The sequence below is a fragment of the Peromyscus eremicus genome, chromosome 7 (assembly GCF_949786415.1).
Source record: "Peromyscus eremicus chromosome 7, PerEre_H2_v1, whole genome shotgun sequence".
NCBI lineage: Eukaryota > Metazoa > Chordata > Mammalia > Rodentia > Cricetidae > Peromyscus > Peromyscus eremicus.
The window spans coordinates 37,083,370-37,110,899 of record NC_081422.1 but is presented as its reverse complement, the minus strand read 5'-3'; the positions used below and the strand labels follow the sequence as shown (position 1 = coordinate 37,110,899).

At 48.5% G+C, this 27,530-nt stretch overlaps 1 protein-coding gene across 1 annotated transcript in view; it reads left to right on the top strand.

Annotated features, from left to right (window-relative positions):
• The window catches only part of Grik4 (glutamate ionotropic receptor kainate type subunit 4), a 317,685-nt gene that overhangs the window by 55,088 nt on the left and 235,067 nt on the right, over window positions 1–27,530 (top strand). The gene's annotated exons all lie outside the window — the stretch shown is intronic.

Below are 27,530 nucleotides of genomic sequence, written 5' to 3'. Positions count from 1 at the left end.
GATACCTTCTCTCTCTACTGTCAGCCCAGCCCAGGCTGTAGGGGAAGGGAATAGGGAGGAGGTGCCTAGAATAGGTGACTACCTATAAATCCCACTACTTGTCTGTTTCCTTTGGGATGTTTTCCCTAAACACTTCAAACACTCTAAAATACTGTTACTATAAACTTCCTGTAGACTTGGAACACATCTCGTGTTATTGTCAGTATTTCAGTGACGGCTGTGTCCTGTCTCTTTCCTGCAGGGGAATGATGACATGTTCTATTTCCCATTCCTGGTAGGGATGGGATGAGATGGCACAAAAGGTTGTTCTTGTAACACCAGAGTCTGGAATGATGCTCAGGAAACTCTAGGTCATGGATAAAAGGCTGTTTAATAACTGAATGGCTGAAGTTAGACTCACATAAGTCTCTGTTCAGGTTTTAGAGTTTCTGACCATACCAAGGTCTGTAGCCAACGGCAAAATGCGAAGCTGTTTGAAACCCAATTTGTTCATCTATCAAGTGTGATGGCCATGCTTTTGTTCTCATGAGAACTGAGTGAGGTAATAACTGTAGATGTCTTTGCACAGTCATGGATGCTCATTTTTTTCATGACAGTGTTCCTTACATTTTTTCTGCTGTTGTGAACTTGGCTTATTCTCTGCACTGTGGTCCTCTCAGTGGGGGTGGAGTGCTGTACCACCAATGCACTCCACAGTGCTTACCCAATGTCCTGAATATATCAGATTCTTGGGAATGTGTTAGATTTATTGCTTGCTGCATACCTCTGGCCCCAGCTCAGGAGATGTGATGGAGTGAAGGCCAACAGGGAGCATTTGTGGGTGCCCAAGCTTAGAGGAATCATGGCCTCTAGCTCAGGTAAGAAGCCTGCTGGTAATTTGCGTAAAATCTCACTGCTTTTCCCAGGGGGCATCTAAATTCTTGAGATTGCAGAGCTGTCCTGTATCATCTCCAGCTGGAAGAGAAGCCCCGTTTGCCTGTGTATTCACTGGTGTGTCAGGGCAACTCATTGTGTGGGGCAGGTGTGTGGTGTGGGGCAGGTGTATGGTGTGGGGCAGGTATGCAGTATGGGACAGGTGTGCAGTGTAGGGCAGATGTGGGGTATGGGGCAGGCGTGTGGTATGAGGTGGGCACAAGGTGTGGGGCAGGGGTGTGGTGTGGGGCAGGTGTGCAGTGTGGGACAGGTTGCAGTGTGGGGCAGAGGTGTGGTATGGGGTAGAATTTTTTTGGATAGAATAATGTTCACAAATGAGCATGTGAAGCAAGATTCTAGAACAGGAATCTGCAGCTTTGTTTTGGTAAAGGACCAAAGAGTAGATAGTTTAGATCTGTGGGCCCCATTGTCTCCATGGTGCCTGCTCACCTTAGCCAGGGTAGCTCAGAAGTAGCTATAGGTAGCACACAAACTTCCCAGCAGAGCTATGTTCCAGCAGAGTGTAGCACACCCTTTTCAGCTGTCTGGGCACCACTGTTGAAGAAATCTTCCTTTCCCTATTATATTCAGTATCCTGGCATTCTTGTGAAAATCGTTTGACTGTAGATCTTAGACTCTGAATTCTATACTGTTGAACTGTTTGTCAGTCTGTTGTCAGTGCCATACAGTTTTGTTACTGTAGCTTTGTGATCATTTTTTAAACAAAAAAAAGAGTTATCTAACTTTTTTCTTTCCTTCTTTCCTTTCTTTCTTTTCTTTCTTTCTTTCTTTCTTTCTTTCTTTCTTTCTTTCTTTCTTTCTTTCTTTCTTTCTTTCTTTCTTTTTCTTTCTTTCTCTCTTTCTTTCTACCTCTTCAGGGTCTCTTTCAATTCTATATGAATTAGGAAATCATATTTTTGATTTCCATTTTTTTAAGATGGCAAGTTTTGTGTCTGTGCACATATATGTATGTTTGTGGAGGTGAGAGGTTGATGTTCAGTGTCTTCCTCAATTGTTCTCCATCATATTTTTGGAGACAGTCTCTCATTGAACCTGGAACCCATTGATTTGGTTAGACTACCTGGCTGGCAAGGGATCTTTCTGTTCCTCCCTCCCCTGCTCTGGGATTTTAGGTGCATGCTGCTGTCCTTTGGGTTTTTACATGAGTGCTGGGGACCTGAACTCAGGTCCTCAAGCTTTCATGGCACCCACTTTAATGGATGAGCCATCTTCTCAGCCCCACCATTGGAATTTTAGTAGGGCCTTTGTTGAATCACTTTGGAGAACATTGTCATTAACAATATTAATTCTTCTGAGTGAAGAACCTGAGATTTCTCTCCTTTTAATCAGGTTTTGTTTGTTTGAGACAGAATCTCACTCTGTAGCCCAGGTGTTGCCTCTACCTCACGAGAATCCTCTTGCCTTGACCTCCCAAGCGTTACAGACGCAGGCCTCTGCTCCCAGCTGTTAACGAGGCCCGTAATTCCTTTCAGTGCTGCTTTCTGGTTTAGCATGTGTTTTACGTGTTTGGTTTAATTTATTCCAGATAATTTATTCTTTTTAGGTGGACATGCTTTTATATAATATGCTATTATAAGTGGACATGCTTTTTTAATTTTCTTCTCAGACCATTCATCACCGTCATCAAGAAATCTAGAAAGCCAACGTGTATGTGTGTGTGTGTGTGTGTGTGTGTGTGTGTGTATGTGTGGGTGTGTATGGGTATACCTGTCATCAGCAAAATAAATATACCTCATATCATTCCATATATAAAGATCAACTCAAAGTGAATTAGAAAAATCTAATGTAACTTTTAAAACTACACAATTAGGAGTAGACACCATGGGTTAAATCCTCATGAAGATGACTGTTGTGTTAGTCGATGTGTTCATGGCATCTCTTCTTGTGTGACAAAACACTTGATGAAGAGGAGGAAGGGCCTCCTTGGGCTCAGAGTTTACAGGGTTAGTCTGTTACAGAGGGTGAGGTGTGGCAGCCAGAGGAGGGAGGTCTCTGGTCACAACACAGTGAAATGGAAGCTGATGCTCAGCTGGCTCTCCTGGGTTCTTTTCATTTACTTTAGGATCCCAGCCCATGGCATGATGCCACCTCTATTCAGGGTGGGTCTTCCTTCTCTCTGGAAACTCCATTGTCACAGACTTGCCCAGAGCTGTGTCTCCTGAGTGGTTCTGAATCTAGTCAAGTTGCAATGAAGGTGAATGGTGACTGTCAATTTTTAGTTACTTAAACCATCACCTTAAGACGAGGGAAGGTTTACCTTGGTTCAGAATGACAGAGGTTTTAACCTATGTATCTGGTAGACCCATTGCTTTTAGACACACCCTTTTGCTGGCGCATCCTTGGTGGCCTGAAGCTTTCCCAGTAGGCACCAGCTCATCGAATTCCTCCTGCCTCTCAATAGCACTGCAGTGAGGACTGTCCATTTAGCACACGGGCCTTTGGAGTGCACTGTAGATCAAACATACTAGTGAATTCTTAGATTTTTTTTCGCCTAAAGCAAGGTCACCAAAGCAAAAGTCGAGAGACTGCCTGTTAACTTAAAACCTCTGTGTAGCAAAAGCCATTGTCCAGGATATGCAAAGAAAACCTGCAGAATGGAAGAAAATATTTGCAACGATATATTTGATAAGGCTTTGAGAATCAGAATATATGAAGAGCCTGTACAACTCAACTACAGGAAGCTAGACACTCCGATTATAACAGAATGTAGATTTGAATAGACATTTTTCCAAAGAATATAGCCAAATGGCCAAGGAGCACCTGAGAAAATGTTCAGTTTCATTGATCCTTAAGGAAATGCAAATCAAAGCTGTAATGAGATAACCACTTTATGCTCAACAGGATGATCGCCTATGAAGAGTAAAGACTAAAATTAAAAATACCCAGCAAAATAACAGGTGTTAGGAAGGGCGTGTGGAAGCGGGAATTTTATTCTTTTGCTGGTGGGAAGGTAACATGGTGCAGCCACTGTGAAAAGTGGCTTGCTAACTCCTCCAGAAGCTAAACATGTAATTACCATATGGGCCGGCGTCTCCATTCCTTATTCTCGAAGAGAAGCAAAACCAGCTGTCCATACAGAAACTTATACAAGCATTTAAAGTGGCATTCTCCAGAACAGCCAAAGCATGGGGACATCCCAAATATCAGTCAACAGATGAATGCATAAGCAGTTGCAGTCGATCTATAGACTAGAATATTATTTAGTTATAAAAAGGATAAAAGCACTGATTGAAACTAGAACTTGGGTGAACCTCAAAACTACATTACATGAGGAAAATCACAAAGAAACACATACTGTGCAATTCCTTTGCGTGAAACATACAGAGTAAGTAAATTTGAGAGAGAGAGAGAGAGAGAGAGAGAGAGAGAGAGAGAGAGAGAGAGAGAGAGAGAGAGAGTGCGTGAGCAGAATAGTGGTTGCCAGGGATAGAGGGAGGAGGGGCTGGGGAGCGGTCTCTTAAAGGGCACGGATGTTCTTCTGAGACGGTGAAAAGGCTTTGAAGCTGCAGAGAGGCGGTGGTCACACAACACAGCACACACACAGCGTTGCTGAGTTCGACCTGAACATGTAAACATGCACCAAGGGATTACAAAAATTAATGTTTCGCCGGGCGGTGGTGGCGCACACCTTTAATCCCAGCACTCGGGAGGCAGAGCCAGGCGGATCTCTGTGAGTTCAAGGCCAGCCTGGGCTACCAAGGGAGTTCCAGGAAAGGCGCAAAGCGACACAGAGAAACCCTGTCTCGAAAAACCAAAAAAAAAAAAAAAAAAAAAATAATGTTTCAATCAAAACTCAATCAGGGCCCATGATGACAGGACTCAACAATGTAAAGGCTGCTAAACCTGACGACCTGAATTCCATCCTGGGACTCACATGGCTGCAGAGAGCTGACTGCTGCAAGTTGTCCTCTGCCCTTCACATGCATGCCGTGTTGTGACACTCCACTCCCCTATGCATGTACACACACCAATCCATCAGCCAACTAACCCATCAACCAATCAGACGCGAAGGCCAGGTAGATGACTAAGGGGGAAGCGCTTGCTATGAAAGCGTGAGGACCCGAGTCCAGCACCCAAATAAAAGGTGGGTGTAGTGATGTTCTCCTGTAATCCCTGCTCTGAGAAGGTGGAGACAGGCTGATCCCTGGAGCTCACTGACCAGCTAGTCTAGCTGAATCTGTGACCTCCATGTTCAATGAAAGACTTAGTCTCAAAAACTAGGGTGGAGAGCAGTTGAGGAAAATACCTGGGCTCAACTTCTGGCCTCTACATGTGTGCACACATAATACATATGCATGCACATGTGTGCACCTACCCACATGGATACATATATACATCATACATACAACACCCCTCCATGTGAGTGTGTCCCTCCTTCCTTCCCTCCCTCCCCCCTTATCCCTTCACATGATCAAACAGTTTGGCCTGTGGCCTGTAGTGTTTTGACTCCTTCTACAAAAGCACTTTTCAGCCTGCAAGCAGGGACCCATTAGTGGTATGGAAATCAGTTTAGGGTCACAAGCAGCAATTTTAGAGAAGTGGAGAAAAGTAGAATAGAGCACATGAGTGGAGTTCTTAGACGGTGAGGTGTTACTACTCCCAAAGTGTTTGTTGGGATTTTATCTCTACCTACAGGAGTGGGCATCCTGGTTAATGCTGTGACACACATGGCTGTGTTTGGACCATGGCCCTTGCAAACTTGAAAAGCACTTTTATAGTCCCGTGGCCTTTTTTACGGGGTTGGGGGTATTAAACTCAGTGCCGATGTCTAAAGACAAGCTGCATTTCCCACTTAGGTTTTACGGGAGCAGCTCGGACTTCTGTTTGCCTTCCATCTTTGCCACAGTGAAGCCTGCAGGACATCCTCCTCTGGCTATCCCAGAGGACTCCTTCCCAGTGTCCAGCCTGTCCTTAGGTTTCCCATGGACACTCAGTAGCCACCGTGATGAGTTCACTTGGCATCTGCTTGGGGAGACAGAAGAGCTTCTTCCTCTTCCACTGTCTGCAGAGTCTTGTGGTCTGTCCTATAATCCAGAAAGCACCCAGGACTCTAGACCAAGGTGTCCAATACATGGCCCATAGGTTACATGCAGCCCATGATTGGAATGAATTCAGCCCGACACAAAATCATGAACTCACTGAAAACATTAGGAGATATATTTTTTTTAATAACTTGATTTTGTGGTTGGTTCTAGAACATGAACCTTGCAAATGACAATGCTATGTTATAATGTCACACAAAATAAACATGTGTCTGTATGCATGTATGCTCTTGTAACCTGCAGGACACCCCTTTTCTAGCCTGACCTTGAGTTCTGCAGAGACTTCTTAGTAGTATGTTTGTATTACTCCTCTGCCTGCCCTGTGTAGAGGCAATGTCCTCTCTGGCCAACATTTGGTCCTGGTTCTCATCTCCTGGCTGAATGGACCTCAGCATTGTGTCCATCACTCTTATTCCTGGCTCCCACACTTCTTTCATAATGATGGGTTAGTTGGCTTGCATGGCCTTAAGTGGGAATATGTACCTTGTGGGTGTAGATGTACAGGGTGGGAACTACTACTCAGGCTTGCTCTTCGTCCATCCCTTTCTTCAGGCCTGGAGGCCTCACATGGAGCTTGTGGAGAAGCCACAGAGGGGAACATGCTGGACAGTTACACTGTTGTGTGGTGTGTGGTGGTGTGCTCTCAGGCTTCAAACTGTAGGGCATCCCCAGAAGGTGTGCGGTTGATTCCCATCCCATAGACTGCTCAACCTGCTGTGGCCTTTGTCACATGGAACATATAAGTCACCTGTTCCATGTGGTGCCAGAGACCCAGGGAAGTTGTGGCTGTGGGTGGCCAGTAGCCTCTGCTTCCTCGTTCCCTGCCAGCCCTGTCAGTGTCCTGATTTCAGGTCTCTGTTCTGTATGCACATGTTCCTGGGTGGCCTTGTCTCCTCTCAGGGCTGTTCTTTGTTGCTGTTACCATGTTGTACCAGATGTTGACATCTGCATCACAGTGCTGTCATCTGACAATGACAGGCCTCATGAAAGGAATCCGCATCTACTGATCTGCTCTGACTCTGGCAAAGATCCTAGAGCACCGGAGCGTTCCTGGGACAGCCCTGCAGAGCCTTTTGTCATCACCAGCTCCGAGCCACCAGGCTGTGATGCGCTTCCGGGATTGGGCTCTCAGAGGGGTCTGGCAGAGTGAGGTCCGCTTGAAGAGACCTGGAGACAGGGGAGTGGGAGGGGAAGAGATGAGACCCCAGGGAATGATGGGAGGGCTCTTGGTACATGAGTTAGACTTCATGCCCTGGGAGACAGAGCCACAAGGGAGGTCTGAATCTGTCGTGTTTCTGCCTGAGACCCACTGCTCTGGACAGCAGCCTGCAAGCACAGCCATTCTGCTGGAGAGGAAGCTGGAGCAAGTCCCTGCCAGTGTGGCTGATTCTGCTGGGATCTTTGTCCCCAGGGAGAGCCACACCTTTTCCTTTCTCCACGGGACCACATGGCTCTGTCACTGAAAGCCCCCTTTGGTGGCAGGCTGGCAAATGTGAGGGTGGCCCAGAGGCTTGGCTTCCAGTGCATAACCAATTCAGTTGTCTGTGACAGTGTATCTGTGCATCCCATAATGCCAAGGTTGACACAACAGTTGCTGGTGCTTTGGTTCACACATCTTCAGTTTGTCCAGGTTCGGTGGGGAAGGTTCTAGGCACATCTGTGCGGCATCCACAGAACACCATTTGGGCTGGCTGGAAGAGCTCCTCCAAGACAGCTCACTTGTATAGCTGGCAGAAGTGCCGGCTATGGGCTGGAGTCTCTGCTGGAACCATAGCCTGAGACCCTCTCCTTGTGGCTCCGTGGCAGTTTCCTGGCTAGCTGGAGAAACTCAAATGACCCATCAGGATGCTGCCTTATCTCTTAGGACTAAGCTAGCAGAAGTCATATAGGATATTCTAGACCAGAGATGTACAGCCTTGTTTTTTTAATAATTAAGTGATTTTATTATTTATATCCATGTTTATGTGTGTGTGTGTGTGTGTGTGTGTGTGTGTGTGTGTATTAGTGTGTACAGTTACATGTGTGTCATGTGTGTGGAAACCAGAGGACAACCTCAAGTGTCATCCTCAGGGAAACTATCAGTCTCCTTTCAGGTAGGGTCTCTCATTGGCCTGGAGTTCACCAATTAGGCTAGCCTGGCTGGTTAGTGAGCCCCAGGGATCTGCCTGTCTCCACCTCCCTAGTGTTGGGATTATAAGCATATGGCACACGTCCAACATTTTTATATGGCTCTGGGAATTCAAATTTTATATGGCTCAGGACCTCATGTGTTCTAGAATATTAAGATATGTTACATTTGTTTCTACTGTGGAACATTTGTTTTAATGGTGCAAAGATGTGTTGCATTCTTTTATGTTGCATTTGTTTAACTCTGTGAAGCTGTGTTACTTTGCCTGTCTAAAACATCTGATGGTTTAATAAAGAGCTGAATGGCCAATAGCTAGGCAGGAGAAAGGATAGGTGGGGCTGGCAGGCAGAGAGAATAAATAGAAGAAGAAATCTGGGAGGAGAAAAGAAAGAGCAAGAGAACAAGGAGAGGAGGATGCCAGGGGTCGCCACCCAGCCACCTAGCTAGCCACGGAGTTAGAGTGAAAGTAAGGTACACAGAAATAAGAGAATGATAAAAGCTCAGAGGCAAAAGGCAGATGGGATTATTTAAATTAAGAACAGCTGGCAAGAAACAAGCCGGAGCTAAGGCCGGGCATTCATAAATAATAATAAGACTCCATGTGTGATTTATTTGGGAGCTGGGTGGTGGGCCCCTCTAAAAAGAGTAAAGAGCAAACGCATCTACACTCATGTTTGTGAGGGAAGCCCTTTATTGATTGAGTTAGCTCGCCTGGCCCAATACATCCAACCTTTTGACAGTACAATACCGCATTGTCATCTACAAAGTTCATGGTTGAGTATTACTCAATCAAGTTACAAAATAAGTCACATAATGTTCTAAGTTAGTTCAAGATTTTGTATTTGGCAACATTTGTAGCTCCATCCTAACTTTAAAAGGAGGGGCCACAGACTGGTGTGGACCGGAGTCACACCATATGAAGACACTAAGGGCTGAGAGACAGCATTGTGGGTATTTGGAGAGACGACAGTCAATGCAGAAGAATGGCTGTATTTGGATGTCGCCGTGCACTGACCCCTAAGGGATATATATATATTTTTTCCTTTTTGGGTGGACATAGGTACACTGATGAGGAATGGATTTTCCTGCAGGCACAGGAAAGGATCCCGACCTGGGTTTCTTGACTTGCTCTGTATGTGGGGAGGAGGTCAAGCTTTTGATTTGCTATTTTGACATATGTAAGGGAGCCTTTGTAGGAGAAGCCCTAGATGGAGTTGTATGCTGAATGCCCTTTTCCCACCATTAGCTCAGCTCCAGCACACATCCCAATGATGGAGAAGCCTCATGGGGAGGGGTGGGGGGTAGAAAGATCTGCCCTGGGCAGCCTCTCAGAGACAGGGCACACACAGGACTTTGAAGTGTTGGCCTGGCAGCCGGTAGGCTGGCTAGTGTAGATTTTTTTTTTTTTTTCAGTTTGAATCTCCAGGGCCACATCAGGAAGATGCCCTCAGCCTGGTGCTCCTGAAGGGAACGCAAGCCAGGCTCTGGAGGCAGCTGCTTGTTGTGGTAATGAAGCTGCCCTGCTAAAGGTTAATTGTCCTCAGCTGTGTGGGGCTGGAAGCGGTTGCTGAGATCTGCTCTCCTCATATTCTGTGGCAGCCTTTCCGTTGCTGAGACCTGCTGCTTCAGGGAGGGGGGAGGCGAGGCTGCTGTCCACAGATGTTCCTCTCCCAGCTGCCACCCCACTGTGCATCTGTGGGACTCCTGCTAGCCAGCTGGCTCCTTGCTAATGGCTGAGAGTCTGAGAAAACTCTGTAAGTTGTCACCTTTACCTGTTCTGGCCTGTGGACATTTATAAAAGCCACAAGCCTGGAGACAGTCTGTGTGGACAGGAGGTGGAGAAATAGTCCTCAGGAGAGCCCACCAGCTTGGGAATTCAGTCCCTCCTAAGCCACCATTTTCAAAGGGAGGTCCAAGGATCACCTATTCAGCATCTTACCTAGCCGACTTAATAAACATGAAGACTTCAGGCCGACTGAGTCGCCAATGTTTGAGTCAGTTCTCTGCATTTTAACAAGCACCCTGGAGTTTGAAGCTCAGTTCTCATCCCGTGGACCATGCTTCCCTTTGCCTCTCTGGAGTACCTCCTTTGTGGCACTGGTTGTATTTGATGCTGGAGATGTGAGGATAAATAAGACAAGGTATCAGCCGGGGAGGAGATAATTGTTTCCAGAATTTCTTGTACTAAACTGTATTTTCTGGGGGAAAAAGTGTGTGTGGAGTGGGACAGGGGGTTTGATTCACTTCCACCAACATTTCTCACCTTCCAGGATTTGGGACTTTCTTTCTAAGGGATTCTCTGCAAATGTTGTCTAGCTTACAGGAAATGAAAGGTCATTTGGACAGGAGCCCTGGGAACGTGATGCCATCTGGTTTGGCAGTGTGGGATTTTAATAACAACCACACTTAAGTTTTACATGACCCCTCTGACTAGCTCTGCAAATAGACAGATCTAGAAGTATCTGTTGCATGCACAGAATGCTTTGGACGGCTGTTCACCCATTTCCCAAAGCCCCTTCCTTTGAAGTTTTCTGATTATGCAAAGCAAGACTCAGTTTTCCTCTACAGAGTAGAGTAGGGCCTGGGGAGATGGCTCCGCTGGTAAAGAGCTTGCTGGGCAAGCGTGAAGACTTGGGAGTTCCACCCCCAGAGCTCATGTGGAAAAGCGGGGGCGTGTAGTGCACTCCGTGATCCCAGAGCTGAGGAGGTGGAGACAGGAGGATGGATTTCTTGGGATCACTGGCAAACATGACCTGAATGGTGAGCTTCAGGCCAGTGAGAGAGCCTGTCCCCCCAAAATAAGGTTGAGTGTGCCTGAGGAACCGGCCATGTAGAATAAAGCAACTGACATCAGAGTCCCATCTCCGCTGTCTGTGACACTCCCCGTGTGTGCCCTTCAGACTCTGTCTTCCCGTCTGTCATGTTAGTTGTCCTACTGTGTGCCTCATGAAATCTGACACCTAAGGCCCATGAGGGTCTTTGGGAAGGGAGAACAACCCCTGGCACGCAAAGCATTATGGTTAGTAACAGGAACTCAATACCCTGGCTTCTGTGTCTTAGCTGAAAGGAGATCAGGGAGAAGCCAAATGGAGTGATTGACCCCATGTCACATCTTAAATCCCGACTCTACAAATACAGGTTTCCAGTATTCCAATTAATTCTTATAAAAAGTTGGAGAACTAGGTAAGACAGATGTTATCAGTACAGTGAGGAGATTGGACTAGATAGTTTCTGGGGCCTCTTCCAGCTCTCAAATTGAATGATTCTGTTGTTTGCCAGACGAGAAAACTGAATTGGACTGAACTGAAGCGCCGGGAGGTAGGAAGAGGTGGCTGAGACCACATGATCTCTAGTGACCAGAATTGAGTGTATGTGGGTCCCCTGGCCCCGCCTCACCTGCCTTGCTTGCTGTAGATGTCGCCTCCCTCTGGGTCTTCACTAGCTGAGTTTGACCTGTATGGACAGATGGGTCCTTTTCTCCTGAGAACTATCACTCACCATACAATGTCTTTCTGCATAGATTCGGACATGCGGGGCAGTTGCTGTGTGCAAGTGCAAAGATCTCGAGCTCTTTCTCCGTGGAGGACGGGTCACCACCGGGTTGTCCTCAGTGGCGCGGAGGCTTTACCATGGAGCCTTGCCCACTCATGCCTGGCTCCTCCCTCTGCTTTGCCACCGGGGAAGGCAGAGTGGGTGGTCCTTCCCATGCTGCTGTAGGCACTAATGGCTTGTATTATTTAAAATTGGTTTGTGTGCCAGGAGCCACTTCCACAGGCACAGAGTAAGGAAGTTGATAAATACATAAACTGGGAGCCGTCAGGAGCACACAGGACTGGTGTGCCCCGGAGCGTGGTGCAGAACTCCAGCACTCAGCATCTCTGCCTTACCTAGCCTCCCTCTTTGAGGTGGGGAGGGCCCACGAAGGGCCTTGCTTTCCATTCTGGGTCACACTGAGCTGCAGGAGGTCATCAAGCATCGAGGCAGACTCTGATTAATACTGCACCAGGGCTTGGCGTGTCGGGAAAGCATGCATTCCTCAAGAGATATTAAATATTAATAGCAGGAGTAGAGGCAGAGGGTAAACAAAGCGAGTTGTCAAATGTTCATTTTTAAGGGCAACTGTGTTCCCTCTGCTGCCGGGAGTAGAATGAGTCCTTCAAGAGAGGATCAGAGGCTACGCGCTCCTTGGGTCCTATTTCACTGGGCTCAACAAGTCAGGAACAGACTCTCCGCTGTCCCGGAAGGAGGAGCATATCTGGGCCTGTACCTGACTGCATGGCTGTGGGTCTCTTTGGAAGCATTGCTGAGTCCTAGCCTGGCTGTCCTTTCTAGGGGCATCTCTCAGGATAGCCTAAGTTCAGAAGGAGAGATCATCGGGTGAGAAAGAGCCTCCATAGCCATCCCTTCTGATCTCTTACCACCTGGCAAGGTTGTATCAGATGTGTAGATCCTCAGCGTTTTTCAGAAAGAACTTTGTCACCTGTCCATTGCAGGGCCAGCCACTGAGGGAGGCGTGGCTGCTGCACCTGGGAGTTGTAGAAGGCCTTTGGGGGGCAAGGGCTAGTTCCCTAGGATTCTAAGGGCAGGACCGAAGAACTGCCGCACTGGTCGATGAGCTTGGTAGCTCCCGAGTGCTGCTGTCTGAGTAGCACGTTTAGAAGCCAGCTCGTCCACAGCTGAGCTCTACTTGTCCCCTTCCTGTGTCACGTGATGCACTGTGCTGTGCACTTTGCAAGTTCCTCAGGATGCAAGCATGGGCGAAGCAAGCAGACAATGCCGCCCAGCCTAGGTTCAGCAGGGAAATGGAACAGATGGGTCGTGAGCAGCAACTGTAAAGCGGGGTAAGCACTCCAGTACTGAGAAGGTAAGGTGCCGAGGGAGACTGTTCTGTCGGGGTTGTCGAAGGCTTCTCGGAAGAAACAAGGGTGGTGGCAGAGGGCCAGGGTCTAGCCATGTGGGATGCTTAGGAGAGAATGGGCAGAGAGGAGGGCAAAAGGGCAGGAAATGAGAGCAGAGGCAGGATTTAAGAGAGACCAGGGACCAGGCCTGCCGGCCCTGTGAAGTGGAGTTTCTGAGCCAGGTAGCATGAGTGTGAGCCAACTGCACCCAGACAGGAGAACCTCCTCCAAGCGGTGCTCTGGGCCATGCAGGTACAGAATCACAGAGACCAAGGACCACCCTTTTCATTCCTACCTTCACCCTCTGCTCAGGCTTTGCCAGAGTCAGGGAGCTCACAGCAGCCTGGCTGTCCGTCAGTTTTCCTCCTGCTGGCCTGGCTCGGCCTTCTTGAGTCTGCAGGGTGACTTCTTTACTCTTCCAGACACCCCCGTTATGCACTGAAAGCCAGCAGCCATGGGATGCTGCGTGTTCTCTTCCTAAGATTGGGCAGCTCCAACTTCTTCCTTCGCTTCTCATATGGCTTGATTTCTCTGTGGTACCAGCTCAGATCCCTTGTGGGCTTGTTCGTTTGTCATAGTTCCTTCTGCAAGAGGTGACATCTAGTGCTCTGTGTTAGTCTAACTAGGGCTGAAATTAGAGAAACAGTTCCCTAGTTGGTCCTGAATACTCTGCTACTGTTAACACAGCCTAAGGGTTCACTTCTCACTCTTTCTTTGTGTGTGTTTGTGTATGGTGTGTGTGTGTGTGTGTGTGTGTGTACTATGTGTGTGTATGTGTGTGTGTATGGTGTGTGTGTGTGAGTGCATGCATTTGCATATGTATGTGTATGGTGTGAGCGTGAATGTATATGGTGTATGTGTGGTGTGTGTGGTGGGTATGTGAGTGCGTACACATGCATATGTGTGTGTATGATATGTGCACATGTATGTATGGTGTCTGTATGTGTGTATGGTGTGTGTGTATGTGTATGGTGTGTGTGTGTTCGTGCACACATGCTCTATGGCTAGGGGTCACATATAGAGGTCTGAAGACAATCTCGAGTGCCCATCTTCCTCTGTGTTCTAGGCAGAGTCTCTTGTTAGTACTGCTGTGTGTGCCTGGCTAGCTGATCTGTGAGCTCCTGGGGAGTCTTCTGTCTCCACCTCCATCACACTGTTGGACCAGTGGGATTACAGACGTGCTTTCCCGGGACCAGCTTTACGTGGGTTCTGGAGATGAGAACATTGGTTCTCACACTTGTATTACAAGCGCCTTACCCACTGAGCCTTCCCCAGCTCGTCACTTAACAAATGACAGTTTGTCACTTGGCTCAGATTAAGCTTATGGCTCTAAAACTACATGAACAAACACAGTCCATTCACACATTTCCTTTCTCTGTAAATGACCATGTACCCTCTGTTTATAGGCCTGCTACTGATCTCTTGAATCCAAATGCAAGTCTTTACATTTTCCGTGTAATATTCCGTGCCTAGAGAGAGGAAAGGTCCCTTGCCTGTATCTATTGCACCCTTGAGTAAAGGGGAGGGTCTCTCAGAAAGAAAGGACTGTATCTGTTCAGTATTCTATTGAATCATTTATAGTTTGCTGAGTGACCCTGTTTCCAGTGTTGTGGTCCCTGCAGATTTGATCAGCATCCTCTGGGTGGTAACACTGCCGATCCTGCCCCCAGTCCCTGGCTGGTGAACTCCTTATGGGAGCAGGAGGAAGACAGAGAACCCCTGGATGCATCCAAGCATAGGGCTATTCAATCATTGTCAGGTTGTAATTGGCAAATTCGAAAGCACAGGAGTGTTTCCCTGTTTTGTGCTTCGAGCTTGTTATCAGCCTGGGTTTAATTGCAATAGGATTTATGACCACTGCCCACAGGAGGGGATAGATAGATCTCTGTCTCTTTCATCCTCTCTGGCCACAGAGGGGTCTTAAAGGAGGGGGGGAGACAAGAGGGACAGGGTCTAGAAACTCCAAGGTGGCTGCAACCAGCCACTGAGGTCGCCCTAAGAACTCCCAACATGAATCTTCATAGCTTCCACGGCTTAGGTAGCTGCCTTCTGAACCTTATCTCTGCTGAAGCCTAAGAAGACAGGGAAGAGAGGTCTGGAATCTCCATTGTACAGAAAGGGAAACTGAGTCAACAATGGATATGGGCCAGTCAGGGTCTCCGGGGAAAGTCATGAACAGAAGTGGGGTGGAATCTGGACATAGGTTCTGATGTCCCTGTGAAACACATGCTGCTCTGGCATTAGCCATGGTGGTCCCTCTCTGCTGGTTCCATGCACTCTTGCGTCATTATTAATGAGATAGTGCAAGAGACACAGTGTACCCTGAAGCCTAGAAGTGCTCCTCACTGTTCCTGCTGTGATGACTAAGAATATGCTGTGTGAAAGATGCTGTGCGAGGCACCAAGCGGTGCGGGAGTACACCTGGCTTTTCAACAGGAACAGTGGTGACAGTGTGAGGAATCACATGGCCTGGAGGCTCATCTTGATTACAGTCCTAGATACAAGAAAATGCCAGTACAAGGATCTGTTGTCTCATGGAGCCAAGGTGAGGGACTCCCAGAAAAGGGCTCTGTTAGTTACTTCCCGTGTCCCGGTGACCAAATGCTTCACAGAAACCAACTCTCAGGAGAGAGAAGTTTCAGCTTGTTGTAGCAGGGAGGCATGATGGTGGCAGGTGTGAGGGACTGTGACTATTTACATAGTCCCAATGCACAGAGCAAGAAGCAGAGGCCCCTTCCAGAACCACACTTCAAAATAACCTCACAAGCTGGGGCTGGAGTGTTCAAAACATGGGCCTGTGAGGGCCGTTTCAAATCCAGACCATAATGAGAACTAACCTAGTCTCCCAGCCTCTTACTGAAATTTGTATTTGTTTATTGAACGGAGTCTCACCGTGTTGCATTGGCTGGCCTATGACTCTCTGTGTAGATCAGGCTGCCTCTGGCTCCCCAGTGCTGGGATTAAAGGTGCACACCACACCAGTGTGTCCAGTCTTTCTTCCTTCTTTCTCCCTCCAGTCTTCACATTTTTCTGCTGCCTCAGTTATTGGGTGATACATTTCTTTTGTGTGTGCCTGTGCAGAGTCTATGGGTTTGGAGGTCAGAGGTCAATCTTAGGTGTCATGCCTCAGGAGCCATACACTTTGCTTTTTGGCACAGCCTGGAGCTCCCCGAGTAGGCTGCATTGGCTGGCCAGTGAACCCCAGGGAGTCAACTGTCTCCGCCTCCCCGGCACCAGGATGAAAGTGTGCACCACCATGCACACTTTTGTAAACAGGTCTTCCTGTTTACAAGGCCAGCCCTTTACCCACTGAGTCTTCTCACCAGCCTCTCCACTGATCAATTTCTATCAGTTATTTACTGAGAACCTACTGTGCTCCGGGCACCCATCCAGGTGATGTGGTCGTAGTCAGGAATACAAAGATCCAGTCTGTGGCCTCTGGAAAGCAGAGGCCAGGCCTCACTTGTGTCAGGGGCTGGGCCATGCAAGATAAAGCCCTTAGGTAAAGGGTGATGTTTGTTCTAACAGAGCAAGGATAGAGGATGGCAGGGTCACTTAGGAAGGGTTTGGGACTCAGCCTGGGAGGGAAGGCTTCCTAGAGGAGATTGGACTCAAAGTCAATAAATAAATATATAGTTAAATAAAATGTTAGTATCAACATGGATGAAGAGGCATGTTTGGGAGCTATAGTGAGAGAGGAGAAAGCGGAGGGCAAGAGAGGACGTGGGGGGAGAAGAGCCTAGGGAGGTAGGCAGTGGACAGATCATAAAGGACATTAAGAGTCCTGTTAGGAAGGGTTTGGACATTAGCCTTATTCCAGACAAGGCTGCTGAAGAGTGAGAAGCAGGGGGAACCCTGATCCCACATTTGGTCTGAAGGGTCTTCCAAGTGGGGTAGAGTATGAGAGAGGAGCTCCTGTTGGAGAGTATGGGGGAGGGGCTCGTGTTGGAGAGTAGGTGAGAGGGATTTGTGTTGCAGGGGGTCCTCCAGAGTCCTGGGTGCTCCTGGCTTCACCAGAGTGGTCCATACAAGAGGACCACTTTGATGAGTGAGTCTGGAACTTAGGAGACAGGGGCAGACTAGAGTTCTTCCCCTCTTGCTAACCCTGGGCCGCTACTGCTGACCAGTGCTAGGAGCTGAATCGGAGGATGGGCTAGTCACTGAAGCCAGGAACACATTGCTAGCATGGGAGGGGAAGCAAGCCTGGGCAGACCCCAGGGAGCACCAAGCTGGGAGCCCAAGCAAGGAAATGGAACCTGAAAATGGCCCAAGAAAAGGAAGCCATTCTGGGGAGGTCACATATTACACGGAGAACGTGCTGAGAGCTGGTGGGCCTCTCTCAGAAAATGAAAAGGCACAAAAAGAAGCTAGGAGTCTCTCCCAGTCTGATAAGCGAGCTCAGGTAAAGACATATTGGTTTAGGCTGAGTCCTCCCCCCACCCCCACCCCCCACCCCCACTTCCATTCCTCCCTTTTTCCACATTGCTGGTTTCTCTTTCCTGGACATGCATTTTCCCCACCGATGCCTTCCTGGTCAGGTAGGGAGAGTGACATTTGCAAAGGGCTCAGGGATTTTCAAATCCCAGTGGTCCCGGGAAGGAAAGGTCAGGAAAGGTCACGTGCTGATGGCTTTACCACACAGCAGGGTGTGTAGGCACCTCATCGTCTCCCCTGTGGGGGCCATAGACATGGGGCCAGAGGTCCTGGTTTTGAGACAGAGCCGTGGCGGGGATGGGTGGGGGGAAGAGAACAGAAAATAGGCACAGATTCCTCTGGGCTCCAGCTTGAGCTCAATGTTGGTGGATGAAAACATCTTTTCCCCAGCCCTTCTCTGCACAACACATCCACTTCCAGGGTTCCGGGTGGGTCCGTTCCCCAAGCACAGGCACAGAGGAAGGAGTGTCCTATGCAGAGAAGGCACTTAGGTGTCACCAAGGATTGGGTGTGTGGGAAATTGCCATGATGGTAGGAGGCTGCATGGCAGGGGCTGGAGTCTAGAGTAGGTGGCCCAAAACGCCAAGATGGTAAGGAAGGGGTCCAGATTGTTTGGCAGACTGGAGGACCTGGTCAAGGTTTTTTATTTTTATTTATTTAATTTATTTTTATTTATTTTTTGGGACAAGCTTTTGTTGAGACAAGGTTTCTTTATGTAGCCCAGGAAGGCCTTGAACTCTTGACCCTCTTGCCCCAACCTTCCAAGTGCTAAGGTTACAGGTAGGTCCCAACCACACCTGACTGGCTGAGGTTTTGAAATGGAAGTGATCACAGCGAAGTGGCATGGAGGAAGTAGAGACTGATTTGCCCATGCTCTGATTTGGATTCTGCATGACAAAGCTTACTCATTCACTCATTGTGAACGGAGTGACTTCTACGTGCAGTGTCTGAGCCTCAACACCAGAAATGCAAGGACAACTGTGATGTGGTCCCAGTTTCAGAGAGCAGACAGCCTGGCTGAGGAAACAGAATGTAATGAGCTCAGACCCCCAGCAGTTCCCCCCCTCACCGTTCACCCGTTCTGCGCTGAACCTTTCTCAGAGAAAGGAGAAGAACTTCGAGATCAGCAGCCAGCCTCAGCCACCAGTGCCCCAATCAGATCTGGGTGGGAAGGGAGCTTCTGGGTTGGATCGTCCTCTAAACTTCATTTTGAGAATCTGGGTCCTCTTGGAAAGCCTGTTTGCACAGCCCTGGGATGAGATTTTTAGCTCAGAGCATTGGTGAGGGCATGGGCTGGGATTAGGAGGCAAATCCTCTAAATATTTGCTGCAGGGATCTCTTCACTCCCAAGAGGAGCAAGAATGCTGAGGCAGGGACTTCTTGTCACTCTGACAGGCAGTTGAAGGTCTGGCTGGAAGGTTTCTCTCGCTGACCAAATGATCTTGAAATGGGGTCCAGCTGCCCTGGGCTTATCACAGACCTGGTTTCTTAATGTAAGTGATAGCTAGAGATTACCCAGCAGGTGGGACAGAGTGAGAGAGGTAGGAAGGATGGAGCAACCAGAGATAGCTGGGTGGTGGGTAGTACAGCTGACAGGAAAGGGTGGGCCACGGGTGCCTCTGTGCATGTTTGCACGTTGGCATTGCAGGCAGCTCTCGGCCCTTGGTGCTTTTTCTGCAGGCTGAGCTTGCTCTTAGGGCTAGTGAACATGCCTAGGACTGAAGCTAATAGAGAAAAGGGGGGCTCCTCACTCTGACTGCCTGTTACTTCCCAATTTGTTTAGAAAAAGAATATAGACACAGGAGATCCAAACCCCAAAGCTGAAAAGGAGAAAAACAGACACACTTGGGCTCTAGAAGTTGATTTGGGATGTTGACTGTTGCAAGCCATCTGATCCCCATTTCCTCTGGCTTTCCGTCTTACCAGGTGATGTTCAGAGACTAAATGAGATGATACAAGAGTGTGCCAGTAGGGAGAAAACTCCCTCCCCTCCCCTCTCCTTCTCCCCTCCCCCTCCTCTCCCCCTCCTCCCTCCCCTCCCTTCTCCTCCTCTCCCCTTCCTTCTCCTCCTCTCCCTTCCCTTTCCCGTGTGTGTGTGTGTGTGTGTGTGTGTGTGTGTGTGTGTGTGTGTGTGTGTGTGTGTTTGTGGAGGAGGGGAGGGGGGATAATCAGGAGAGCCCAGCCACTGTGACCTGCTGTGCTAGCACTTGTGTTGGTGACCTGCTGTTCCCACGGCCAAGCTGCTGGGGGTGGTAGAGGCTCTGCACTGCCTGGCAGAGACTCGCAGGGTGCACCCCCCCCCCCGTGTGCCTCCCCAGCACACCCCCCTAGCTTTGCAGGGACTACAGCAAGGGGGCTCTAGGGAAGGCTGGACAGAATTAAACCAGTGAAGCTTCTTTTCCTCATGTCTGTCTAGACACAACACCTGACTCCAGGCGAGGAAGATCATAAGTCATTCTTTTACTGCTTTGGGTGCTAGGAAGCCGACTTCTCCCTCTTGCCATTACTTAAGGCCTTCCTCCCTCCCTCTGTCCCTCACTCCCACCCTCCCTTCTTCACACAAAGGCACAGCTCAGCCCTGAAGCATCAAGATTGCAGGTAGTGTGATTGTCACTGAATTCCTCAGGAAGTCAGCTCAGTCCAGATGTGCATTTGTTCCCCAAGCTCCGCACATCTGTAAGTCAGTCACCTCCTAGCCACTTCTTCCTCCACCTCATTTTTGCCCAGTCATTGTTCAAGAAGCAAAAAACCTCCTTCATTTCTGATAAACTCGGTAGTGCCATGGTCTGCAGTCTAATGTCTAGAGCACCCAGAGTCAGAGGGGGATGCTGTGGTCCACATCTAATGTCTAGAGCACCCAGAGTCAGAGGGGGATGCTGTGGTCCACATCTAATGCCTAGAGCACCCAGAGTCAGAGGGGGATGCTGTGGTCCACAGTGTAATGCCTAGAGCACCCAGAGTCAGAGGGGGATGCTGTGGTCCACAGTCTAATGCCTAGAGCACCCAGAGTCAGAGGAGGATGCCAGTCAGTTTCCGTTTTCTCTGAGAACAGAGAAGAAATAGACTCAGGTGGTAGTCGGCCAGATTTCAGCTGGGGTTAAAGAAGAGCTCTAAGACTGTGTGTGGAGAGATTTTCTTGATTCTTTCTCCTTGCCTTCTGTGTGGTCTAACCTGGAACACTCTACTCCCAATTTTGAGTATCTCTCACCAGGTGTGGTGTGATCTGTCTCCAGGATGGACATGAACAGGGAGGTCCTCTCACACATTGTCTGTATGCTAACGTTAGAGAGACCTTAGCATCTGGTGCCCACCTTATCTCATGTGGACAGACGGTTGCCCTGGACAGGGGTCAACCTGCTCACTGTCTACTCTTCCCCACCCCAGGGTCTGCAGTGTGGTTCAGGTCCTGCTCTCACATCCCTCTTTGCTAGGCCCTTCCCCAAGGCAGCTTGATGCCTTTTCTCTCTTGTTCATTCTGCCTGGCATCCAACCTAATCATGTGAACCATTTCACTCCTCGCCAAGCTAGGGTTTGGACAACCACAGTTGCAGACCACAAGATTAATATAGTAAGAGAGATGGCTCCATCCAGTCCTTTGGAGAAGTGAAACAGCAAGTTCGAGGATTTTTTTTTCTTTTTGATACACAGTGACTCTTTACTTTGGTAAGTTGCACGAAAGAGTTCATTTTAAAGGGGTAAAAATGAATATTGAAAAGTTTAAATACATCAGATTTTAAAGAAATGAGAGCTCTCAAATTCTTCTGCAGGCACCTTTGATAACTGAATAGCGTTTGATGCATGATTGGATGAATTCCTAATTAAAAGTAGATTTTTAAAATAACAGAGCCACTAGGACTGTGCCATCGGGCCCACAGGAAGCCCTGGTCCCTGTCATCTGTCTGTTCTAGGTAGAGGTGTAGGTGTGGGTGAATAGGGAGTTGACTAGATGGCTTCCCTCCATAGATCCTGATAGAAGATGGAGGTTTTGAAGTAGAACAGATCTGAGTTGAGATCCCAGCTTGGACACTCCCTGCCTTTGTGACTTTGGGCTGCCTGCCGTCCCTCATGGGTCTTGAGTGCTGTCGTTTCTGGTGAATTCAGATGTGTGAGACTCCCTCCATCCTGGTTGTTGTGAAGATCTGCGGCAATGCCCTAGTGAGACCCATCTCCCGGAGGTGCCAGCACTCCCTGCTTCCCTTCTCTTTTTCCTTCAGGCTGCAGGAGCCAGGGCTGCTTGTACACATTCCTTCCCATACTGAAAAGAGTTTTCCACCTTAGATGGCATTTAATCTGAAACAAAAGCATTCGATCCACTTTCCTCCCCCCCAGTGTTCAAAACCAGGATTTACAGACTAGGAGATTAGGCAACAGCTAAGCTGATACAGAAAGATTATCCTGTACGTGTGTGCAGCCACAGTGTGCGTGCATGTGTGTACACACACATGAGGCCAGAGGACATCCTTGGCTATTGTACCGCAGAAAGCTGTCCACTTAATGTGTGTGTGTGTGTGTGTGTGTGTGTGTGTGTGTGTGTGTGTGTGTGTGTAAGTCTCTCACTAGCCTGGGACTTCCAGAGTGGGCTAGGCTGTCCGGGGAGCCTTGGGGATCCCATCTCTACCTCCCTAGTGCTAAGATTACAAGTACATGCTACCACACCCAGTTCATTTTATGTGGGTTCTAGGGATTGAACCCAGGTCCTCATACTTGCAAGGCAAACCCTGTACTGACCAAGCTTTCCCTTCAGCCTAGGGAAATTTTTTTTTTTTTTTTTTTTTTTTTTTTTTTTTTTTTTTTTTTTTTGCCAAAAGATAATTACTAGGGCTCTTCCACTCCAGAGCATTCCCCGCGCCTCCCCCCCCCCCCCCCCCCGCCATGAGATGCTGTTATCTCTAGTGATAGAGAGAGGCCAGAAGCTGAGGCAGGGATGACAGACAGGGATGACAGGAACCCGCTTCCCCTAAAGGTCAGCTGGGAAGGAGATGAGCCACAGGGCTTCATCTTGCCCGTGACTTTCCTTTCTGCAGCCTCAGTTACTGGGCTGCATGTAGAACAGAGTGGAGAGGCATGCGTATTCACTCATCCTTTATTACAGAGTATCTTTGCAATTGTCCCATTGATACTGTTGCTTCCTGTGCCCAGTTTACACACGAAACTTTAAGTTTTCCTGTGCAGGCAGACTAGCACAGCGTGAGTAGACCTTGGTCCGGGCTGCAGTTTTAAGAATCCAGAGTGGGTCTTGGATGGATCCCCTGCAGATCCTGGGTAGCTCCTGCTGTAGTTTTTTTTTATGATGTGGAAAGTAAGATTTGAAGAATTTGACAATGAGCTAATAAAAGCTCAGGTTGTTTCAGGAAGCAGTTTTGATAAAAAGTACATTTGGAAATGATTAGCCCTGTTCTTGTATCTAGATTATGTAGTATAGTATACACACATGCACACTCATGCACACACACACACACACACACACACACACACGCACTCACACATGCATGCACACACATACACACGTGTGCACGCACATGCACTTACACATGAGCAAGCGGAGATGGGAGAAGCAGAGAGAAGGGAGGGAGAGGTGAGAGTGAGAAGCGAGGGCTCATTGGCATGAGCAGTGTAACTATTTCTGGTCACAGTCACAGCACATTAAGGTCTTCTGAGGCAGAATTGGTCATGAAATCGATCAACACTGCATTTTGTGTTTGACTCTGGTTTATTGTAGACTGTTTTCTCCAGACATCTTGTGATGTGGCTTTGACCATGAACTGGCTGCTACAGTTTTTTTTTTTTTTCTGTACAATGCAGGTCTAAGACTGACTCCCCTGCAGTCTGGCATCTTGGAACCAGGGAGGGGTGCTCTGTAGTGGTTCCTGCCCCCCATCCCAGGACTGGACAATGTGGGAGGCAGAAGCTGAGGATGGGGAATGTGTCCTGCCTTGGTCAGAGTTAGCCCAGGACCGGGACGAAAACGGCTTTCGAGTTGGGGAGATGGTGGGTCCTGACCATGGCCTTCTGGAGAAGATGCAGAGTGGGAAGTGGAGGTGGTGAGATCAGGATAGGCCCCCCTGGATTCTAGTCTGAGAAGGTTGGGTTGGGAGGGACAAGAAGAGGGATGACTGAGGGGTTTAGCTGCGTTCGAAGGAGTCAGGGTCCAGTGTAGGGTGGAGGAGAGACTGGGATTAAAGGAATACATAAGTGGATGTTGCTGGGCTGGGGGCAGTGGCTTGGGCACTGAGATGCTTGCCACCCAAATGTGAAGACCTGAGTTCAGATCTTTGGCACCAACATAAAAAACTGGGAGTGGTGCCATGCCCCATAATCCTAGCACTGGGGAGGCAGAGGCAGGAGGATCCTGGGGCTTGGTGGCCAGCCAGTCTTGCTGAATTAGTGAACTCCAACTTCTGTAAGGTGGAGGGCTGGAGAGAGAGCTCAGTGGCTAGGAGCTCATACTGCTTTTGAAGAGGAGCTGAGTTTGACTCCAGAACCTACATAGAGTGGCTCACAACCATCTCTAACTCCAGCTCCATGGGAGTCCGATGCCCTCTTCTGGCTCCCTTGCTAACCTACAATCACAGGCTCATACACCCATTTAGACACGTACATTTAATTAAAAGAAACAAAAGTAAATCTTTTAAATAGTGATCGAGGAGGGCACCCATTGCCATTTCACCTCCATGTGCATGGGTGTGCACACTCCCTTCCCATGTGTGTATTTGTGCACATGTATACACACACACACACACACACACACACACACAAAATCAGGCCATTGCTTTGTGTAATTGGGGTGTCACAGTAAGGTTGGAGGGGGGTAAACAGTGTTGGGGGAAGGGAATGTAAAGAGCAGAAGGGCAGAGGAGGGGGTGAGCGGTCACTCCAGGATGGACACACTAGACAAGTTTATTTGCTCATGTGCTGCCCATTCAGTCTTTCAGCTAATAGTTACCAAGCAGTGGGGCAGGGCCAGGGGTCTACACTCTGGGGGAAAGGCATGAGTCCTGGCCAGAGTCTCTGAGGGAGGCTTAGGCCATTAGGGCCAGAAGAGGGGGGGGAGAAGGCAGTGGCCAGGACCTTGCGGAGCACATCCTTTGGGGATCAGGTGGCCAGTCAGCAAAGTCAGATAGTGTAGTAAGGCCAAGGGAGCAAATAGCTGTGAATGATGCCATCTGGTTGGCAACTAGGATGTCACCAATGTCCTTCACAGGGGCACTTTCAGGAGAACCAAACTAGGGCATCAGTTAAAACGGTACATTCAGAGCACATACAGGTGCAGTGAAGCCAATACAGCAGGGGGATGGTGACCATTGTCAAGAGTTGTGCACTCACAGTCCCTCTGAGCAGAGGGCATGCCACACCGTAGGCCACATAGAGTACCCCAGGGGTAGGGGGCAGGAGCAGAGAGAGGTTTGGGGGAACCTTTGTTGTGGATGTTGTGGGGAAGTGCAGGCCTGGCCTGGCTGTTTAAACGACTTGAGTGGGTTCCGAGCCACAGGGCTCTGCCTAGCTGCCTTGACTCTGGTGTTGGGGTGGTTGGGGCCAGTGGCAGCTAGTGGCGTCAATTGTAAGCACTCCACAAAGAAAGCAGAGTGGGTGGAATCGGATGGAAAGGTACCTTTGAAGGCCAGTTGCTTGCTGCTTTTAGGGAAGGGCAAACCTGGGGAGGGGTGGTCTCTCTAGGGTCGGTGGGGCTCCAAGGCACCAGAGCATCAGAATACAGAAAAGGAAGGCATGGCAGATATAGCAGTTATGGGAAGGACCTGGGAGAACTATGTGTCAGGTGCTCTTGATAATTTATATATTTCAAGCGGCTTAATTGTCACAGCATCTTAGGAGCTCAAGAGCTACTTTGAGTGTTAAGGAACTGAAGTTCAGAGAGACTAAGCAACTGCAGGTAGGCCACACAGCAAACAAATGGCTTCCAGATCAGCAGCTGCATTTCCCCACCCCTTTCTGTGCTGAGCCCAACACAGCAGAGAGTGTAGGTCTCTCAGGCCTGGCCAAGCGTTTTAATTCAAGTTGAAGTTTCCTTATATTTCCCAGGTATGATTTTTCCCTCTTTAAAACCTACAGCCTCCGCCCTGATGGAGGTGATGGCATTGTGGTGGATTAATTGAAGATCAGGGGGATTTTTGAGGCTTTCCTAAAGAGTCATCTTGATCAGCCTGCTCTGAACAGGACCCCCAGGAGCCTGCATTTCTTTCTAGCCAGTACCAGCAGGCTTCTCCCAGACACGCTGGTTCTTCCACGGCGTGCCCATGAGTGTCTCCAGGGTTCAAGGACCCTGCTGCAGGCCCGTCTGCTCTTCCTTCTATGAGGAAGGGGGAAGAACTGTTTGCGCTGGGGCCTGTGGAGCATGAGCGAACCCAAATGAGATTTCCTCGGCAATTATGTTTTCCTTAACTCGGTTTAAAGGAGGTGGTTACTAACGGGGTTTTCCTCAGACACCAGTCATTCTTCATCAGTAAACAGGGCTTCATAGCAGAACAACACAGAGGATGCTGAGGGGGCCATTGCCAAGGCTGCAGAGGGGAGAGGGAGAAATGAGGTGCTGAGGTTTGGGGAATCTGACTGGCTGCCGATAGCCAACTTTCCAGTGACTGAGGCCTCGGGGCATGCCACCAGCTTCAGGCACCTTTGACTTTTCTCAGAGGTACCACTGGGGATTCCTGGAGCCTGGGCTCATCTCCATCTTCCGGAGCTCTGCAGTACAAAGCGGATACTTCACCCCTGTAGGGTGATGAGGTGTCCGCCATGCTTACCACTTTTCTAACATGTATTAGAAGTCGAATCACACAGCATGTAAAGTTTTGTGTCTGACTTCTTCGCTCAGCACAGTGCATTGAGAATGGTGCTGTTGCCCTGATGAGATTTGTTCCTTTTCACGACTGAATAGTAGTCCATTGTGTAAAAGATCCACCGTGTATATGACCACTCGCCAAGTGAGGGACAGCCGGACTATCTCCAGTTATTGGTGGTGAATAAGTGTGGTATCTCATAATAATACAAATGAAAAGGACATTTTGAAAATTCATTTATATCAACATTTGGTTTTCCACTTATGAGGAGTGCTTCTGGCGTTTGAAGGGGCAAGCCTGAGGTCCTTGGTACTTTTCAATGTACCTAGGTACAATGAAGACATTTTCTTCTTTTTGGAGGCTTTATGTGTCCTGCCAGACATTCACACAGAGAAGTTCTGTTTATCAGTATGGGAACCTAGAAAGAACTATGTCTATTAGTACTTTTTTTTGTTGTTGTTTTTCAAGACAGGGCTTCTCTCTGTAGCCCTGGCTGTCTGTCCTGGAACTCACTTTGTAGACCAGGCTGGTCCTGAACTCACAGAGTTCCACTTACCTCTGCTTCATGAGTGCTGGGATTAAAGGTATGTGCCACAATACCCAGTCATCTATTAGTACCTTTTAAAAAGTATTTTTCATTTGGGCCTTTTATTTGTATGACTGTTTTGCCTGCATGACATCTGTACACCACGTGCATGTAGTGTCTGCAGCGGCCAGAAGAGGGCGTCAGACTCTGCGGACTGGAGTTACTGATGGGCATGAGCTGCCCGTGTGGTTGCTGGGATAGAATCCAGGTTCTCTGGGGAGCAGCCAGTGCTCTTAACCTCTGACCCATCTCTCCAGCCTCCATAGTACTTTTTTCAAGACCTCATATGTATTGAATTCTCCATTAGTGCAGTAACTAGCTTAAGAGGACCACAATTTGCTTTGCTCAGAGTTTTATCAACTGTTGCCTACCATTTGGGGAGATCACATGAGTATTCATCTTCCTTGCTGAGCTGGTTTGTGGTGTTAGAGTTCCTAAGACAACCTGCTTTAGCCTGAATCCTCCATTGTTCATGGGGATCCCACGGGAAGTTGCGAACATCTGCCTTTCCATTGTGTCTTCCAGGTTAGTCCCACACAAGCATTTGCATAATGAAATGCTTATTATTTTGTTATATATTTCTGCCTTTTTATTACTCCTTTTTATTATAGCTAGGAAATTATGTTAGGGTTTTCAGAAGTGATTAGGTATGCAGTTATATATAAATTTCATTCTCAAACAAAAAAAAAGAAGCATCATAGAATATGTGCCTTGGGA